Genomic DNA, 21,985 nt, shown 5'->3' on the forward strand with positions numbered 1-21,985 from the left:
TCAGAGTTGGGAAGTGATGGAGGAACAGCACCGGAATCATCTAAGGTGGAATCGGAGGAGAAAGTCTGAGTGAAGAGAACTGCTTTATCAGTAGAAAAAAATAGCTACAGAACCATCAGAGTAGAAAAGAGGAGGGAAGGGTGATGAGGTAAAGTTGTTAGAAAGGTTTTTGGTGAGGTGCCAGAAGGAGCAGAAAGAATTTGATTTGGAAAGTTGAGAGCATTTAGTGTGGATGGAATTATGTTTAGCAGAGCGAAGAACAGACTTAGTACGATTCCGGGCAGAAACGCAAAAATGATGTGATTCAGGGGTGGGTTTGCTCCAGTACGTTTTAAAGGTCCTCTCCTTTTTGCAGACAGCATTAGAACAATCTGGTAGACTCATCTACCAGCACAGGTAGTTGACACTTCATCAACAGAGCACTTCAGGGTTATGCCAAACCTGACTTTGTGGTACATTGAATATTTCTTCCAATTTCCTAGCCTACCCTTTTTCCCTCGGGTTAGGTGTCCTTCATTTTCCGTGCCCGTTCTGCAGGAGGAGGGGGTGGGTGTAGAGAGCCTTCATCTCTGCTGTACTTTCCTCCTGCTAATTGAGTAACGGTTTACACCTGGTAAATTCATTCACTGTACCTCTGAGGTACAGGTTGTAAGACCTTCTGGGGTATTCCTTCTCCTTGGAAAGCCCTCCCCCCTCTCTCTCTTTCTGCGTCAGTTTAAGAAACATTTCCTCTAATGTGTCATTCAAGGGATCTTATACTCGAAAATCGATGAAATCTGCCTGTATGTTGACTATATTTGGGAGGCATAACAGTTGAAGAGTTTTCTTTGATGACCAAAATATACATTAAAGATGCAGAGTAAAAGCCTCTAAGAAGATCACTTAAGAACAAAACTGATGCTATGAAATATTGCTTCATATAGGCATTGTATTAACATAAACTAATAAATGAAGGATTTGGCAAGAAGTGTTAAAGGATTGTTCCAGTAGCTTTTCATGTGCTGGTAGCAGCAGGTTTGTGAACAAACAGCTTTCTTAGTCCGCGGCAGGTGACCCTTGAAAACGTGACATATACTTCCAATGTAGCCCGAACTTGTTATTTATTAAAATTTAAACCTGTATCCCCCCAGTAACAGTGGAGATACATAGGAATATATCAGATGGCTCTATAAATCACATTAGTCCTTTATAGGCCTATGTACAGAAGAATGATCATTATCAAAAGTTCAAAACATGAAGATAATATTTTAAATTAAAAGATTAAGAAGAATTTTGAGGATGGTTAGCATTAACTTGTATACAGGTAATGAGCTATACGGTTCATGCTTAAACCAAAGCTATTTGACTTAAATGAGATAGTCTGTTACACAGAAGAGTTCGTTCAGCGATTAAACACCAGTGTTTTGCATATTTTTACTGAATGTAACTTGAAAATATATCAGCATTCATATTTTTTTTAAAGTGCTTATTTATATTTTCACCCTGTAACAAAGTAGCAAACATTCTTTTTACATGCATTATAAAGTATCTAATACAGAATTTATCATCAAAAAGTAGTAGCCCCCATTTAATTGCACTAAGATATCCTTTTTGATTTTGCAAAATTCTGCCCTCATTATCGTATCTGTACAATACATATGCACCGTACCATTTTCCACAAGGAGTATAAAAAGTATAAATTGTGGACGAAGAGTACGTTTCTAATAATAAAATAAAGAAGTAATTCCTGTCGATGCCACCTGACTGTTCAACAGCATGCTACATAGGGACGCTTAGCGACCACATAGTTTTAGGCCACGTTACGGTATATCGAAATAGTCCAAACAGCCCGATAAAATGTGGTGATGGTACCACTGAGTACGAGGGACCGGTACTGTATTCATAGCTGTTGCCTGAACTATAGCCCAACCTACCACTTTATTTTGACTGAGACAGGAGTGACCAGCTTAGATTGATTCATTATATGTAATGATTTTGCTTTATCAGAGTTGTAGAATAGATTGTTAAATAGAGTCTTAACATGTTGTATTGTCATTATACACTGTGCATGTACCGCTATGCATAAATTCGGCATGTCCAATGCATTAGAATGCAGAAAAGTAAATATAAATCTTATAACACTGTTGGTTAAGAGATTCCTACATGGTTTAAATCAAAACTAGAACATTTACTGCTGTGTGACATGACGAAGTTTGTTTTAGGTTCTTCCACGACTCACTACTGGAACTTTCTGTTTTCAGGCTGGTCTGTATGAGCAGTGGAAAAAGGAAACACTGGAAGCCGCTGCACGTGAAAGTCGAATGAAACGGAGGGAAGAAATAAAACAGCAAGGGCAGGATGGAACAGAACACAGCCAAGCTAGTTTCAGGAGTTTGTCTATTACCCATATGCAGGGACCTCTGCTGCTTCTCCTGGTGGGCATCACCCTGGGCAGTGTGGCCTTTGTAGTGGAGAGGCTGCTGGTGTCGGAGCCTCACCCTTCACCTACACCGGGACCTACGAGACATTAGACTGATTAATTTTCAATACGACTCCCGCAGGAAGATTTTTTGTTTTCTTGACTGATATAAAACAGGCCCATGACATAATTTAGTACCTGACCTTTTCAGCTGTATGGCATCATTACTGTCGCTTTCATACAATTAGTAATCATTTGGATGGGAGAAAAATGGGAGAAATGGAGTTTTCCCGAGCTAAGCCCTGTATTGGACTATATAGCCCCGCTGGGGTTACAGGAGGGAGCTACCCCTCCCGGCACGGCAGCCCAGGCGAGGCTCGAACTTGCAATCCCCCGATCACAAGTCCAGCGCGCTACCACTGTGCTACCGCGCCCCCCAATCATTTGGATAAAACATGAATAATGTAGAAAAGGTATCCAAGGGTGCACAGTGTATTAATACTGTATTTTTAGTCCAAAGAAAAAAAAATAGTTCGCAGGTCCTTTTACTCTTATGAGGTGTATGTAAAGTCAGATTCAGAAAAAAAATAAAAACGAATTAATTCACTTTTTTTTTTTTTTTCGTCTGTAACAGCTCGTAACAGAAAGGTGTTTACATTAACTATTCTTGCTACTTTTAGGCAATGAATATACTATAAAGTGAAAGATATGACCCTAATTTTTTACCTACTATTTACCATTTTATTTGTAGCACAAAATACAAATTTTTTTTTTCTTCTTCTTCTTCACTATTCATGCATTGAAATGGTGACGGTACAGCAAGACAGAAATGTATTGTTGTCATTTGACATGCCAGTTATCAAGAGAGGTATTAAAAAAAGAAGCCTTCATGCTGTGGCATCGATATAATTGGGCAGTTTCATTGCCTTCCTATAAACGTCCCTTAACACCCTGTCCCCCGAAATGGCAATGCTGGATCTCAAGAAAAGGACAGCTTTAAAATTCACTCTATTGAGTTCATATTCAGATGAACCTGCGGCAACAAAAACAGCAACAACAACAACATCATCACCACCACTATCAACCACCACCATCACCACCACCACCACCACCACCTCCACTACCCCTACCACCACCACCAACAACAACAACAACAACAACAACAACAATAGCATCAATGAAGCAGATGGTTCAAATAAAGACATCAAGTATTTCAGAATTTTTAATTCAACTCTTAAACATACAAGTAACTACTGCCACTGTGGCTCACGACGACAAAGGAGGAAACCTACCTACAGCACTGAACAAGTACAAATGTAGTACACATATGGACTGTACGGGATATTGATAAAGTCAGGGACCATGTAGGGATTCGCAAGGGTTAATAACCTGAGTCGTAAATCCTTAGGAAGCTACACTGAAACATCAAATGGGGCTTAATAAAGCTGAGTTCTTTGCTTATGAAAATCCTTAGTCACTAAAATGAAGCATTATATGAGGCTTCGTTAGAATGAATCGCCTTGAGTGTGAATTCCTTAGTGGTGCTTGAATGACTACAGTAGATAGTCCAGTAAGCTTAATATCTGTAGCAACAATCATCTATCTATATACCTAGGATGCTTCCTCCAGAGAAAGGGAGATAGCCGAAACAGGACGACACACCTCCAATTTACTCATTGACACACACACACACACACACACACACACACACACACACACACACACACACACACACACACACACACACACACACACACATTTACTCATATCTTAGCCGGAAGGGGAGAAGGGGCAGATCCTCACCATACCACACCGCACGAGGGTCAACTGCATAGTGCAATCAGCTACATCCGCAGCAGGGCCCAACAGCAGTGCTAGTTTACCCTTGCCACATCATAATGGACTCATCCCATTACCTACACCTAACCTGGGCACCTGATCAGACCAAATGAAGGAGAATATCCCATTGCCGCTGCGTCACCATGTATTCATTCACAATTTTTCTCCAGTCATCTCTATCATGTGCAGCCACTCTCCTTTGCTCTACAAACATCCCTCGTGCATCTGACACTCTTTTCACACTGTCCATCCATCCTATTCGTGGTCTTCCTCTCAGCCTTATACTTCTCACATCCAGTTCACTTATCTTTTTCACCAATCATTCTTCATCCATTTTCTCCATATGCCCAAACCATTGTTACACCTCTGCTCAACTCAATCAGCCATCTCGCACATAACTCCAGTTCTCCGCACTTCATCTTGTCTCACTCAATCCATATGCATCACTCCGCACATACTCGAGACACCTCATGTACATTACATTTAAACTCTTGCTCTCTGCTACACCCAAAATCCAAGTTTCACCCCATATAATGCAGCTGGTATGACTACACCCTCATGCAGCCTTGTTTTTACATCCATTCTGTGTAATAGCATCTGAACACTTTTTTCATTCCTCCCATCACCTTTCTTACTTCATTCATTGTAAACTTTACCTCTACATCTATTTTTCCATCCACAGCAACATGTGACCCTAAATACTTAAAACACTCTACCTCCTGAAATAACTCACCATTAAAAACTACATTCATCCTCCTACGATCTACCAACCTCGTACACTTCATCACTTTACTCTTATTCTCATTTACTCTCACTTTCCTCCTCTCACCTACCCTTCCAAACTCCTCTTCCAACTGTCTCATCCACTCGGAATCAGCCACCAGTGCCGTGTCATCTGCAAACAGCAGCTGATTCAGATTCCACTCTCTACCATCGGCTTTCATTACACTCAAACCTTCACCTAACGCTTGTGCATTCACCTCCTTTACAACACCATCCATATAAATAGTAAACAACCAAGGTGACATCACACATCCCTGCAGCAGCCCCAATCTCACAGGAAACCAATCACTCACAGTATATCCCACTAGTACTCACTCTCTACTATTTTCATAAAAACTTTTCACTCTTTGTAACAATCTACCATCAAGTCCATACAGTCTCAAAACAGTCCACAAATCCTCCTTATCAATTCCATCATATGGTATCCCTAAATCCATGAACGCCCAAAACACATCCTTACCTTTCGTCAAATACTTTCCACACACCTGTCTCAGCAAACATCTGATCCATGATATCCCTTCCTCTCCTAAAGCCACACTGTTCATCACCAATCACTCCTTTTTTACCCTCTCTAACTCTCTTAATCAACACTCTACCATACACCATATCCACAACACTCAACAGACTTATACCCCTAAAACTGGTAAAGTCATACTAATCACCCTAACCCATATACAGTGTAACCACACATGCACTTGCCCAGTCAGTCGGTACCATACCGCTAACAAAACACACATTCAGCAATCTTACTAACTACACAACAGTAGTAGCTCCACCATCTTTCTGACATTCCATAGGACAACCATCCAAAACTGCAGCTTTTCCTGTTTTCATCTCCTTGACTGCCTCCTGCACTTCCTCAGTCGTGATCAAAGAATCATTCAGCTCTCCCAACACAGTTATTCCTTGCACCATTGCATCTGCCACAACCTCAGCCTCCCTTTCCTCCTCTACATTTAACAATCTTTCAAAATACTCTGCCCATCACTTCCTTACTGCATCCATCTCAGTTAACATCCTTCCATTCTCTGCTTTTACACGCTTTTCCTTCCCAGACTCTCCCCTTTGCAGTCTCTTCACCTCCTTCCAAAACATTTTCTTTTTCTCTTAAAAATTCTGTCAACCGCCTACCCCACATCTCATATCCTGCCACTTTAGCGTTGTTCACACCGCTTCTCACCCTATTGCTCGTTTTCTTATCTCTCCCATAGGACACCTCATCATTCCTCTACAGCCACACTTCATATGCACGTCTCTTCTCAGCTACAGCCATACTTACTTCCTCACACCACCGTCCACTTCCCTTTCTTACACCACTACCTACTCGTCTCACAACACACACCTCTTCCGCATACCCCACTACAGCACACTTAAACAACTGCCATTCTTTCTCCACACCGCCATTTTCTGATCTTTCACTGCATTCCACTCATCTTTCAACTTTTCCTGATACTATATCATTTTCTCTTTTTTATCCAGCTCAATGATTTTCAAAACCTCCCTATCACACCTAAGTCTCCTTGATCTCACCCATCTCATACCTACCCTCATCTTTCCCTCCACCAGGTACTGGTCAGACATACCTCCACCCTCCTGTCTCAAAACACTCATATCCAGGAATTTTTCTCCTACATTCCTTGAGACAACCACATAGTTCATCAGTGTCTATCAGCAACTCTTCCACCTTCCTGTCGTACCCATGTAAACTTATATCTTCCTTCCCAAACAAGGTATTTCCAATCGCCATCTCTTGCTCAACAGACATCCGTATCATACTTTCCCCATTATAAATTTATTGCAGGCACACTATGCATACCAACGAAACCTTCAACTGCTACATTTCTCACTCTAGCTTTCAGATATCAAATCATTTTCACATTCACATTTCCTCCAAAACTCTGCAAACATTCATCATTCCAGAATAACTCTCTCACTTCTTCATCCCTTTCCCTACCAAGCTCATATGCACTCACAAAAACCCACAGCTCACGTCCAAATTTCGCTTAAACCCACGTTAGTCTCGATGACACCTTCCATTCAGTTACACACTGCTGCACTTCCGGGCTCACTATCAAGGCCACTCCTTCTCTCACTCTTCCTTTATCAACACCTGACCTCCTTCCAGTCACTCTTTTAAACTTACAGTACAGTAGTTTCACCTCTCTCTTTCATCTTTGTTTCACTCAAAGCTAACACATCCAAGCTTCTTCTCACAAACATTCTCCCAATCTCCTCTCTTTTAGCATGAAGTGTACAACATCCACGCACATTCAAATAACCCAGTCCTCAGGGTACTGGGATAACTCAATCCCCCTTCTCTTTCTATGCCCTGTCTCACCGTAGTAATTAAAAATACAGAGGAGGAGGTCCCTAGTCCCTTCAGCTCGTCCCTTTTAGTCGCCTTTTATGGCACGCAGGGAATACGATGGCAGAATTCTTCCTAACACAACCTGATCGCAGAGTGGTGATACCATCCCATCATGCGGCTAGATTTTGTCCCCTACGCCACAGGGACGGACACAACCGTGAATACTAATAAAGAAACAGGGAGAATGCCAGTAGTCTGCCACTAAAGGGCAGGTTAATCGCACATGTCCACCTCCCCCCCCCCACATATAAATACTCTCCTTACCCCCACCAAAGCACTGATTTGTAAAGTGCATGAATTGGAGATCTAAAGCTTCTCTCTCTCTCTCTCTCTCTCTCTCTCTCTCTCTCTCGTGAAATAGTAGTTTCATTTATCCTATTAGGTTTATTATTACGTGCATAGACGGACCTTCACTTCCATGTGAAGAAATTATTTTGAAGTTTTAGCAGGATTCTGAAAAATGACCCAAGTGTACCATATCTATTCAAATATTTGTCCATCATCTTCTAAACGATATACTAAAATCCAAGTAAGAGAGACATATTATATGATTACTAGCGGTATAAGTCCATCTCCTGCCTTGTTATCTGGGGAGCCACATATCTACCTACCCACTCATCCACCTACTCACTCACCCCACCAAACACAACCCCACCTAGGCTGCATTTTTTTTTTCTTCGGCAGCACACATTCATTCAGTCCTATTGGCAACATTGGAGTGAGTTCAGTGTGAATGATTCGGCAACGTCACACCTTCGCTTGTGAACAGATGAAATAATTGGGGAAATTGGTCTTCCATAAGGTCTTCCTCATAAGGTTTTCAGTAACCATAGCTTGTTAGGGGTCTTCAGTAAATGTAGCTCGGTAATGATAGAGAATTGAAGCCATGTAGATCAACATTTATACCCTCCACCTGACAGAGTCTGAGTATGTTGTTATCACTGGGATCAATAACTGCTGGGTGGCAGGGCGGCTGGCTGAGCATTGATATTTCGTTTCTGAGCCAGAACTCAAAAAGTATTCACAACACAGTCTGAAATTGCACATGGTTATGTGTCTTATAGTGAACTGGTGCCTTTCGATAGGTAGAATGCTGTGTCTTAAGTTTTTTTTTTTTTTGAAAAAGTAGCAAAAATAATTTTTCCATAGATTTCAATGCAACCTTCACAAGGAATCTGAAGTGCTCATTTTTATGGGTTCTCAAGGCGTTCGCCTTACTCCCACCTTTAAAAGAAAAGACTGGGGGGGTGAGGGCCGTTATTTGCTTGGGTAGGTGTGCAGGGAGGTGGGGGGCATGTGCTTTGTCAGGTGAGGATTTATAAAACCGTAGTGTTGCCCATGTTTTACTTTGAATTACTTCATAATTTCCCAAAGCTATGCCCATCTTCCACGATACCCTGCATATGGCCGTATTTTGTTCGTCTTACACCTGCCAGACGATTACAGTCAATTTAGAAGTAACTTCCTACTAGACAAGTTAGTGAGGGCTATGTTCAACTTCTCGAGTTGAATGTTGAATGATCTCTTTAAGGTAAACGAAGATGTTGGAGGAGGATGCCTTTATGTAAGAGCCCAGTCCATAGCAGAATCAAAATGGAAATCTCTGCCAGGATATCCTAATGATTTTGGTCTGAACCTAATTACATATTTATCTATCATGATACTGACAAATACTGGTGATGTTAGAACATGTTTGCAAACTGACCCTACACAGTATAAGCAGAAAATCTTGCTAAATTTGACCTTAAGCCGACAACTCAAGTCTTATGAGTGAAACTTCTCAGTAATAATAAACTTAATTTAATTAGTTTGATTCATGACTCAGTGCTTAGAGTGAGTGAAGATGTTGAAACTGATAAAACTACAACCGGTCATGATCTCAAGGAACATGAGTCATCTGTTCACAGTGTTGATAATGTTCAGAATCCTAAGTTTTTGCACTGTACCAACAGCCACATATGCACGTTCATACTACTCAGAAATAGATGTTAATGCCTTAAATACTAATGTCAGTGAACAACTTGGAATAGCTAAAATTCAGTTGCAAATGAGACAACTTCAAGCACGAGAGTAACAACGTGAACTAATTCATGAGCGCAGACTGAGGCCGCTTGGCGGTTCATCTAGTCCTTGTGGTGCCTCTTTAAGGAACTCTTTTGATGCTACCGAGAACATTTAGTCTTTCCTTTAGGCGTAAAGTGTCACTAAATATTTCCAAATGTTTGAGGTGGCAGCTCGTGTTTCCTGGCCTAGTAACTCTTGATCGATATTACTTCAGTGCGCACTTTGTGTACAGCACAGGAGGTCTATATTGCTTTATCAGCTGACCAGTATGCTGATTATGAGGTGGTAAAAGATGCAATACGCGGGGTTTATGAACTTGTACCAGAGGTATACGGTCTTAGGTTAAGAACCACTTACAATCAAAAAGTTCAGACATATGTGTAGGTTATTAAAAAAAATACTGGAGAGGAAAGAAAAAGTGAATTAAAAAATAATCCATACATCAGATTACTGGTGTCTTCCTGTCATAAATAATCTGTAACTGTTCGACTTGAACAGCTATTGATTGAGGTTTGGAGGGAAACATATCGGGGGATGCGAGTTCCAAAGAGATGCAGTAGGGGGAATAAAAGACATCTGACAGGCGGAAGTTCTGCAATATGGCAATGTGACAGTCCAGTTATGAGTGTTACCGGATGCCCGTGTAGCACAGGGAAAGGCAAGGAGAGGTGGCACAATGGATCCAACTTCGTATGAGCATTTGCCATGAAAGTATTTGTAAAATAATGCAAGGAAGGCAACAATCCTTCTTACCTGTAGAGGAGGTAGTTTATTTGTCATAGCAACGTTATTAATAATTCTAACAGCTTTGGTCTGAGTTTTGTCTAGTTGTTTTAGTGCAACCTCTCGACATCCATTCCACATGAGTAAGCAATATTCCAGCTCAGAGTGCACATGACTTTAATAAACTACATTTAACTGCCAGTCAGTAAAGAAGCTACGAACTCTGTACAATAACTTTGGAGGCAGTTATAGCAAGTGATCTGACATGAAAGGTCCAGCTGAGAGCATTGTTAAGTGACACACAGAGAATTTCAATTCTTTGGAGATAGGAATATTAGTAGGATTGAAGGTAATATAGGAATCTGGCAATAATTGTGTATTAGTATACTGTATATATTTGGTTTTACTAGCATTAAATGAGACAAGGTTATTTTGTCCCCATTTAGTGATACTAGATAAGTCTTGATTTATGGAGATGGCTGTACCGATTTGTGAGTTAGAGATATTAAACTTTGTGAATGGGTGTTAAAGTGTGAAGTGTGAAGTCATCTGCATATGAATGGATGGGATTCTGAGTGACAGATAAGAAATCGTTAATATGAATTAGGAATAGGGTTGGAGCCAGAACTGATCCTTGTGCACGCCAGGGTTAATTGAGTTGAAAATGGAATATACAGTACGTCATCTACTTTTACTGCTATATTTCTGTCACTGAGATAAGAGGAAATCAGAGGAACAGAAGACTTTACTCCATAGCAATAGACTACTGGAATATCTGGAAAATGTGGCTGTATAAAAATCCTCAGGCATTTTAGAGTCAAAGTTGTCAAATAGGCTTTCCTAGAGTGTTTTTTTGTGCTGAATCCATTTTTGCTGCTTGCCAAGCTGTACCTCGTGCAGTTTTGCTCCTAGCGGACAAAATCCGAGATGGCCACCATTTTTCTAGAAAATGCATATTTTGAAGAATTGCTTCAAATACAAAATATATTAATTAATTATCCAGCGCCTGATAACTGCCTACGAAAGTGGCCGACGTGTAAACCTGTCAGAAGTAATGATGCATGAACTTTTAACAGTCCCCCAGGCTCTAGCTGAGACAAACGGTAGAGTTTGATCTGGATCAAAAGCAGACTTGGCTCAAGTACTCACTTCAGGAATACAATGTCCTCCCAGCATAGGCACTGCAGACCTTGGGGAAACAGCAACACCCAGAATTGATGGTCAAGCAATGGTTTGCTCCAATGGGAAACCATCCAAGGCAGCCACATTTGGAGACCTAGCTGACGTGTTCATTAGAGCTGTTTTTCAAGGTGGGACACTGTCCAAACGAACTGATGTAGTGTTTGACAGATACTACGAGAAATCCGTCAAAGAGGGAACAAGGACACGACGTGGTCAAGCATCAGTGGCGATCCGACATTTGATTGAATGCAGAAATGTTCCACTCCCAGCAAAGTGGGATACTTTCATGGCACACCCTGAAAACAAGGCAGACTTGGCCAATTTCCTCTCACAACAACTGATGCTGAAGGTTTCAGCAAACAAAACTGTTGTGGTATCTGGCGGATTCGTCGATGAAGAACAGGTGGAATCATCGGATCCAGAAGTGGACACAGGCAAACTCAAAGTTCGGCACGAAGAGGCAGATACAAGAATGATTCTGCATTGTACAGAAATTCAAGCCTCTAGCACTGTGATAGCTGCACGTGACACAGATGTCCTGGTATTACTACTTGCACATTACCACAAAATGCCCAGTGACGAAGTTTGGTTGAAGGCAGGAATAGCTGCAAACAGGAAGTATATTCCTATACACACCATTGTGGAACGGCTTGCTTTTGATAACGATAAGATGGAATCCATTACAGCGTTTCACGCCATCACTGGTAGTGACACAACTTCATACCTCCTCAGGTATGGAAAGAAAACTTGCTGGAAAGTGTTTCAAGAACACTCTCTCCTTCTTGAAGGTCTAGGTCAAGGTGAACTCGTTGACGCGACAGCAAAGAACGCTGAATTATTCATCTGTAAATTGTACAATATCCCCAACGTCACAACAGTCAACAAGGCGCGTGAAATCCTGTTCATGAAGTCCAGTGCTCCAGAGACTCTTCCTCCAACTGGTGATGCCCTTTCATTTCACATCCAAAGAGCTCACTATCAAACAGCTGTGTGGCGACAGGCAAATGAACAGTATCCAGAACTACCTCAACCAGAGACGATGGGATGGAGGATGGAAGGTGCATCACTGGTGCCAACGCTGATGTCCCTACCCCGAGTCCCAGACTCATGTGTGGAACTGATCACCTGCAACTGCGCCAACCGATGTATGAGTGCACGTTGCAAAGGTAAAAAATCCCACTTGCGTTGTACAGCAGCATGCAAATGTAGAACATCCGATGACGATTGTAGCAATGTCGAAGCCCAACAATGACACTGTGTAAAACACACTGCCACTATGCCTGTTCATCAATTTGCAATCTGCAACTTGTTATAATATAAATGTGTTGTCAGCCATCCTGGATTTATGTTCATGTTTATTACTTAATTAAGAGAAAAGTAATATCAATAAAATAATTAATGTACAGTAACTTTATAGTGGGTTTTAATAAGGTTTTACGGTCGTCATAATGATATACGGACGACGCACCACTTGTAAAAACGATGCTTTTGAGTTTAAGGCGGCCATCTTGGATTTACCCGTCTGACGGTGTCAGCTTGAGAGATACAGCTTGGCAAACAGCAAAAATGGATTCTGCACAAAAAAACACCCTAGAAAAGCTTATCTGCCAACTTTGACTCCAAAATGCCTGGAGTTGTCCAAATACCTGAAAACCGGACTAGACTACAAGGGAGTTTCGATAACAGGGAACAGTGCTACATTTTATCAAAAGCTATAGAAATATCAAGGGCTACTGCATGAGTTTCTCCATGATGGTCAATTGACTGATGGATGGTGAGAATCAGGAGATCGAGTTTATCAATGTATCTTTCATGGTGATAACCATACTGAGTATCACAAATTAAGCTGTTGGGTTCAAAATGTTGAACTATGTGCTTATTCATTACAATTTCTAATACTTTACCATGAGAAGACGTGACAGCTATTGGTCTGTAATCAGAGATGTCAGGGGACCTTCCTATCTTCAAAATTGGGTGGATATAGGCTTCTTTCCATGAATTAGGGAATGAAGAACTACGTATACATAGTCTGAGTAATTTAACTAGAACAGAAGCAAGTTCTGGGGAGCACTTTTCACAACAAATGGAGGAATTCTATCTGGACCTGGAGTTTTGTTGGTTGGTACATTGTCTAGGGTGGATTTTTTATATCTAGCCTGTATTTTAAGTGGAACAATTTCGGTAAAGTTAGGTTCAAGTACTGGGACGTTCTGCTTGATTTTCTCTACTGTAAAGTTTTTGGCAAATGGACTGGCAAGGATATTCACTTTACCGCCTGCGTCATTTGTAATGTTACCGTCTGAAGATTTTAGTGGAGGAATGGGTGATGACTTGTTAATGTTGTTATTGAAAGAAATGATAGTTGACAAGAATATTCCCTTGTCACTGGGATTGTTTAGCAGTTTGGATGATTCGTTCTGAAGAAAGTTTGATTTAGTGATTTATTACTCCTTTTGCATGGTTTCTAGCAATTTTAAATTGACTGAGTAATTCAGATGTTATTTATTTTAAGTAAGAGTTATATGCTAATGATTTTTGGGCCATTGCTGTGGCACAATTGCTATCAAACCATTTTGAGGAGTCCGATCTGTTATTGAACTGTTAACTTGGTATGAACAATTCCATATCAGCTTGTATTGCCATTAATGTGGGCCTGGTAGATTTGATGTCAGTAGAGAAGAAAGACTGCCATGGAATGTCAGCAAGATCACTTCTGAATCCATCCTGGTCTGCCCTATCAAAGTGCCATTGGGTCACCCTGACTGGTTCAGAACGGGAAGGTTTGGAGGAGCTGACTAATGAGGCTTTGATGAAATTGTGGTCAGAGCATCCAAGTGGTGAGAGTACTATCCTGTAATGATCTGGATTTTCTGTCAGGAATAGATCTAAGAGATAAGCGTTACAGTCAAGATTATCTGGTATTCAGGTTGGCTGCTTTACCAACTGCGTGAGATTAAATGATTCTGCGACCAGCTCGCATTCTAGACCAGTATCGTCAGTCTTGGCAAAATGCAATAACCATTCTATATTATGTACGTTAACATCACCCAAAACGGTAATTTCAATGCTAAGGGTAAGTTTAAGGTTTGTCAACTGTGTGCATAAGGAGTCAGATATAATGGCTTCTGAAGAAGCATTGAGGGAGTGAATTCTTCCCGCTCCTTCTGGTACCTTGCCAAAAACCTTTCTAACAACTTTATTTCATCATCCTTCCCTCCTCTTTTCTATTCTGATGGTTCTGTAGCTATTTCTTCTACTGATAAAGCAGATCTCTTCACTCAGACTTTCTCCTCCAATTCCACATTAGACGATTCCAGTGCTGTTCCTCCACTACTTCCCCCCTAAAACTTCCTCACGGCTGACATCAAAATTTCTCCAGCTGATGTATTTTCTGCCATCACTGGCCTCAATGCTAACAAGGCATATGGGCCTGATGGGGTCCCTCTTGTTGTCCTCAAGAACTGTGCTTCTGTGCTTACACTCTGCCTAGGTAATCTCTTTCGCCTTTGTCTGTCAACTTGTACCTTTCCTTCTTGCTTGAAGTTTGCCCTCATTCAGCCAGTCCCAAAGAAGGGTGACCAATCCCAACCCTCTAGCTATAGCCCAGTTGCTTTAATATCCTGTGTCTCAAAGGTTTTAGAGTCAGTTCTTAACACAAAAATTTTTAAAGCATCTCTTCTATCACTACCTTCTTTCTGATCGCCAGTATGGGTTCCGTCAGGGACGCTCCACTGGCGATCTTCTCAACTACCTTTCAGACTCCTGGTCATCCTCTTTTCGGGACTTTGGCGAAAGCTTTGCCATTGCACTTGACATCTCAAATGCTTTCGATCGAGTCTGGCATAAATCTTTTATTTCCAAACTATCCTCTTACGGTTTCTATCCTTTTATCTGTGTCTTCATTTATAGCTTCCTTTCTGGTCGTTCTATAGCCGCTGTTGTAGACGGCCATCGTTCTTCTCTATCTTGCATCATCCTTAAACATGCTTGGGATTTCATTCACTCGGGACTTATCTTGGAAAGATCATATTGCATCTCTTGTAAAATCTGCTTCCAAGAGATTAGGTGTGCTAAGCCGACTCCATACCTTCTTTACCCCGGCATAGTTGTTTCCTTTATACACTGGTTTTATTCGCCCCTGTTTAGAGTACAACTCTCATGTGTGGGGAGGCTCTCCACATACAGCTCTTCTCAATAGGGTGGACTCAAAATCTTTTCATCTCATTAACTCTCCTCCTCTTACTGGCTCCCTTTAACCTCTGTCTCTTCGCCACACTGTTGCATCTTTATCTCTTTTCTATCGTTACTTCCATGGTCACTGTTCCTCTGAATTGTCTGCTTGCATCCCTCCACCACTTCTACTGGTGCATAGCTCCCGTCTAGCAACAAACCCTCATCCCTTTTCTGTCCAACTCTCTAATGCAAGAGTTAACCATTACTCCTAGTCCTTCACTTATGCAACAGGTCAACTCTGGAACTGTCTCCCTCTGTCTGTATTTCCTACTTCCTATGATCTCCAGTCTTCCAAACGCAGTGTGTCCAGGCATCTCGAAATGAAAGGATCTTGAATTTGGCTCTCTTTTGTATTGTTTTTGTTTTTTTCTTGGAAGGAACGGTTTGCGGGCTCCTAACCTTTGGTTCCTTCTTTCTTGTGTTAAAAAAATGGTAATATTGAGATAATTTAGTTTATACAGTGAATAATCAAATAAGCTGCAAGGAAGTTCAAAACAGTGTCAACTGCAAATTCAGATTTGGTGTAACAACAGGTGCCACCCTTGTTACGGAAGTTTGTGAGGAGATGGTAACCAGGAGAACAAAATAAGGATATTTCAATAGGGGGAGAGATTTGGGATTCTGTGAGGAACAGAGCTAGGGGGGATACTAATTGAAGAAATAAAGTGAACTGAATTCAAATTGGTACTAATACCACGGATATTGGTGAAGTATTGGGCCGAACCTGTGCTTCTCTGCTGAAGAGGATGAACTGTATTTGCAATATTCGCTGTCGTCACTTGATAGCAAGTGGGAGGACGCTGAGCTGCCAGTCCCACCCTGGCGGTGGTGGCAACCCGAGATTCCATCGCGTTTGCTGAAGTTAATGGAGCGGCCATTGCTACGGCTGAATGGAAATAGGTGTGATATCTAATGTGCATGTAGTGTGGTGTAGACAGTTGAAGGTAGAGGCAGTATGAGAGTATGGTGGCCTACTCTCTGTGTAAGTAAGAGCACTGAAAATGTTCAGCAATGGCAGGTGGGCAGGACCAGCTCCTGGGCCGGTGAAACGGGAGCTCCAGCTATCCCTATCACTAGCTTGCCTGCCATCCACCTCGGGAGTACCGCCCTGTTCGACTGGTGCTACGGTGTACTCCCTTGAGTACTTAAAGCTTTTGATCAGTGGCAGTACTCTAAAAGATAATTAATAAGGATTTCACTAAGCTGGGAGAACTTATAATCATGGAGAACTTCACAAGGAATAAGAGTATTGCCAAGCACGTTGACACTCACCTAGTTAAGCAAGAGGTGGATAATTTTGCTGAGGCAGCTGTTGTGACAGATAATTATAGTATTATCGACATATATGATTCTAAGCCTCGTTCAATTGGTAGATATAGGTGAGTGGATCAATTAAACTTAATAAATCCATCCTCTTGCAATGCAGTTAAGATTAATTTAGGTGACTTCCACTGGCAAAAACTGTGACCCTAAAGCATGTTAGTTCGACTACAGAGATGGAAGCATTGTTGCTAACGGACCAGGAAGAATTCCCAAGTTTTTGTCGTTTCATAAAAAGAAGGGTCGTGTAGAAAAATGAAAGGAAGTCATAGAACTAAAGCAAATGCTCTGCTAAATACTCGGAGGATTGTTAATGCTGAAGCGAACAACCACATTAAAAAGACCGAATGGTAGTCACACACATCTACATTAGTGTTAATAAGTGTGAAGCCAGAGTGGAGCACTCAGCTGTTGAAAGTCAAAGTCCTGAAGAGCTATCACTGAACATTAGTGAAACTGGGATTCGAACCTGGGTCCACTAGGACTGCAGGCCACTTCTCTACCGTCTCGGCCACCGCCTGCCCGTAAACCCAAAACACTCCTCGGTTGTCTTACAGGCCACATCCGATCATAGTACTTTCACCAGCAGACCGCCAGGCCTTAATGCGGTTGTTTGGACTACACGAAACCATTTGGGTTGTCAGTCAGTGTAGTGTCACCTGAAGACAGCATTACACACAGTGTGTAGATGGTGGCGATCTGATTTAACAGAGGTGCAAAACATGTAACGGGGCAGATTTAAGGATACATTGGAAATGCAGAAGTAGGTAGAATTGACTATGAAGGTAGCAGGGCAAAGGGAGAGTACAGTAAATCTTGTCAAAGCGACTTCAGCAAAGATTTCCTCGAGATGAAAAACGCGAAAGTACAATGCGTTCCTGTCATGGACGGTACCTTACTGTTTGCTGCGTATGTAATTGTGTGTATTATTAAGCGTGCTTACCAGATTTCTACTATCTACAGATTGAAGGGGCCAGAAGTAGCTCGTGGTATAACAAAAAGCTATATTTGGGCTGGAAGAAAATCGTTCATAATTACGTTTCATCATTCTACTACCGTTGTTTTATGTCGGACTTTTTCAGTAACAGTAACGAAATTTGATACTGGAAAAAAAGTACAGCGTTCTGTAGCTTTTTTTTTTTTTTTTTTCAGCTTTGAAAGTATTATTTAATCACAAAATCATTGGCATTCAGCCTGTATGACATAGGGTCACAGTGGACGGCTTGATAATGGATTGGCCAATTATTTGGTTTTGCAGGAAAACCTTGATGTCACGACGTGCCAAACTATTACCGATTCTTAGTGTCAGACAGACATGTGAGAAGAGTATTTCTTTACAGGATCTTTATTTGTTGTGAAATACTTTGTTTAAGTCTTGAATATGAAGTAAGAAATTAACATTCCTCTCTCAAACACACACACACACACACACACACACACACACACACACACACACAAATTCCAGCTGAGTGAGGGCATTGCTACCTGTTGGTAGCTCTGTTTTCCTGGTACAATTTAACGTGAATTATAAATGACATGTCCCGTTGTGTGTTGTACATCAATAATTTGCGTGAAATAACCAAAAAAATAATGTATTAATCTCTACTGTTCAGATAATTTTGGAGCAAGCATATGGACAAATGAAACTATGTTCATTTACATTTACGTGATATCATACGTGAGCTGGACTATGGATATATGGTCTAAAATATTCCTCCAGATGCCACACTATTTTCCAGACTCGATACACCAAAGAAAGAATAATAACAACAATGATCAGTTCTCTTGGGAGGCATTTACTGTTATTTCTAAGGTAAGTTTGCTGTTTTTGTTCTCGTCACGTTGTTTATTCATCCCGGAAAACAAAATGTCAAGCCAAGCAAAATGCGGCAGAGCAGAGCATGTTCTGCGTCGTCGCTCTGTGCCTGGCGCTGATGTATAAAAGTGAGATGATCGAGAAGACACTCAGTAGGGAAGGTATCCGAGTGATGGAAGTTTCTGCTGTTTGGAAACCTTACGAAGACAAGGTAGGGCCTGCCATGCCCTTAAAGAGGTGTGTTAATACTTCGTGTTGTGATTTTTTACACTTGCAACATCTCTCTCTCTCTCTCTCTCTCTCTCTCTCTCTCTCTCTCTCTCTCTCTCACACACACACACACACACACACACACACACACACACACACACACACACACACATCAAAATATCGTTTGGCTGCGTTATTAATTTTACACTACGTCGCCAAAAAACTATTTCACAGTTTAAATGTGATGTTTTTATCATCTTAACCCAGTGAAATTTCTGGTGTCTTGTTTATGTTGTGGTGTAACTGGCTGTATATGCAATGAATATTAATATAACAAACTGGAAACGAACATAGGTAGATTGATGCGAACCTAGTTAGTTCATCGTTAACATATTCTTAAATATATACACAATACTCCAGTCTGCATAATCGAATCATTTCTGCCTTGTTTTCTCATGTCTATTGCTCGACCAAACATCAACTTCAAATTTCAAGTTAGACACCGTTGTGTGTTATGCCGTTTACTCTGATCACTTCATCTCTCTCTCTCTCTCTCTCTCTCTCTCTCTCTGGCTTAAGATCATTGAGAGCCACTCCCAACCTTCTCTCCTCCCCAGATATCAGATAGAAATGCGAGACTCTGTACTTCGAAGCACCTGCCTCTTTCACACCATCATTCCATCTCCTCTTTGGTATCCCTGTTCCGTCATTGCCTCTACATCTAATTGTCTTATTTCTTTGGTAGTCTTTCATCACTCTTCTCACAAGGCCCCTGTCAGCCATAGGCCCGTATTATTGTCGGTTAAGGAAGATCCCAAACACCCCTGCCTTAGCGATGCAGTTTTGGATATGGCTAGTTAATATTACTTCCTATGTTATTTATGATGAATATGGTGTTATTTCAGTGATTTAAATGACTTACAAGTTTATAATATGAAGTAATATGCAAAATAATTCGCTTAAATGAGGTGGTAGGGGAGCTTCTTTAACGGACATTAAGTGGGCTACAGTGTTACAGGAAAGGAATGCCACCATGAATGTTGATTATTCCAGTTCTAGGAATGAACCATTACTAAATACACTGAAAATATGGGAAAAGAAAAAGAGGTGAGTGTAAAGATTGATCCGTGTTACTAACCTGATTTGGATGGATACTGTTTTTAACACAATCACTACAAGGGTTTTGATTATCATGAATAACGACGCTTGAAGGTACACATGGAATTCAAGTACAGAAAACACCATATTACTGAAGGATCGATTTAAAAAAAAAAAAAAAAAAAAAAAAAAGAGTAAACAGGTCAGAAGAACAGTGTCCTCCATTTTAGTGGAAAAAAAAAAAAAATAGAGATGTATTATTTCACAGAACTGAGTCCATGACAGGACTGGAGTCGATGAGAGGGAAAGCCTTAGTATAATGTGTTTTATAAAGCAGATTCTACCCATATACGACATCCGAACACTGCACAAGGGACACTACGGATCCTGTATAGAGTCGGTCATTGTGCAGGATCTAGAGGAATACCAAGCATCCACACTCCCATTACCCACAATCTCTCTGAAGTCTAATTTGCAAGAGCAATAATGCTACCTTTCCTAGAGACAGAACAACATTGAGAACACTTATCATGATTAATTAATAAGTAGAGTGAGATGATGATTCACATAGTAGCGAGCCAATTAAAGGAAATGGGCTAGTCATTTATGTGACTTTGGACATGGACTCGGCAGTGCATACGACTCTTTGGCAGAGAGAAACACACCACCACGTGTCACAACTTGGATATAAATACTGAATCATCTATAGGCAAACATGCTAGCTTGAATGTGATGGAATTAACTGGGGTATATTACACGACGTGCCGCTTAGTCCTGTGAAAGTTTAGTAAACAGTCAGAAAGAAATGTAACTCCTTAACTTATTCCGTGATCCAGCTGGGACTTACCTCACGATCTTAGCCTACCATTAGGAATCCACTCTTCTCTCATAAGATTATTAACCTTTAAAAAATTATACGGTACATTACCTGATATGTTTTTTTTTTATATTTCCTTAACTCCCATAGCTCAATCGGTAGAAAGTTGGCCTGCAGTCCTGACGGACCCGGGTTCAAATCCCGCTGGGGTAGGGAACAGTTTAAGGATTTGAATTTCATAAAATCAGACTTTACTGATCTACCAGAAGGCCCGCCGACATGTCGTAAAAATACCCCCGCTAATACCAATACACCAGTCCTGTATGAGACAGCCCTAGCATGTATTCAATATGGACGGTGGGTGTTAGCGCCGAAGTGGTGACATTTAGAGGTGTGCGGTACGTAGGAGGACTACTAGGCCTTGAAAGCAGGCTGTGAAGCCTATGCCCAGAGTCGGACACACACAAAAAATATATATATTATATTTTATCATTTATTTCCTGCGACATGTCGACCAGACTTCGTTACTTCTCATACGGTGCACCATATTCATGTTTCACACATATGAGGTCTTTGCAATCATTATTTTATAAAATTATCATTATCATCTCACTACTAAATAAAATGCGGAGTTGCAAGAAACAGGAACAGGAAATATTACAATAACCAAGAAGCAACGACCAGTAAACTAGGCCACTCATCCTCTCAGATATCGATTTTCTCTTATTCACTTCACAGGCCAAACAATCCACACAAAACTGGACATTGAATGCTCTTGAAATAATGCTATGCCGTCGACTGCCAGGTTAACAGGTGGATACACTGAACTTGGCAGCAGACCGTGTGGCTTCATCCCAAAAGCAGAATAAGATACACTAGACGAAGAAACCAAGAGGAACAGATGAGATTATTAAGGTTAAGGATTTTTCTCTGTTTACCTATCGTGGGGACCATTCATATTTTCTGAATGGCTGCAGCGACGGGCTCAGATAACGGAAAATTGTGTTGCAAAATATTCAATATATCACCTTACCAACGTTTCATACGAAAAAATAAAAATAAAAAATAAGAGGGGGGGTTGGTTGGTTAATTCGGCCTTGTGATTCCTAGTACCATAATTAAGCTCGTGACTCT

Source organism: Coenobita brevimanus, chromosome 32 (genome assembly GCF_032717465.1).
Source record: "Coenobita brevimanus isolate Jiangsu-jjx chromosome 32, ASM3271746v2, whole genome shotgun sequence".
Classification (NCBI taxonomy): Eukaryota; Metazoa; Arthropoda; class Malacostraca; order Decapoda; family Coenobitidae; genus Coenobita; species Coenobita brevimanus.